We start from the raw sequence: 291 nt of genomic DNA on the forward strand, positions 1-291 counted from the left end.
TTGCATCCATTTATATTATCATCCATTCAAATATATACTCTATACCTTTTTATTAATTTATTCCTTTATCGATAAACTCTATATCCTTTCCCTGTTCAATCGCCCTTCCATCTCTTCGGCATGAAAACTTTACCGTTGGAGATGCGGGGTATCGATCCCCGTACCTCTCACATGCTAAGCGAGCGCTCTACCACTTGAGCTACATCCCCTCCTGCCTAAGAAAGTGCCAGGAGAAAGTGTCCTTCGGGCAGGGTTTCCGACGAGGAAAGTGGTGGGGGTGGAAAACGAGGA

This window comes from Penaeus monodon, chromosome 33, assembly GCF_015228065.2.
Source record: "Penaeus monodon isolate SGIC_2016 chromosome 33, NSTDA_Pmon_1, whole genome shotgun sequence".
Classification (NCBI taxonomy): domain Eukaryota; kingdom Metazoa; phylum Arthropoda; class Malacostraca; order Decapoda; family Penaeidae; genus Penaeus; species Penaeus monodon.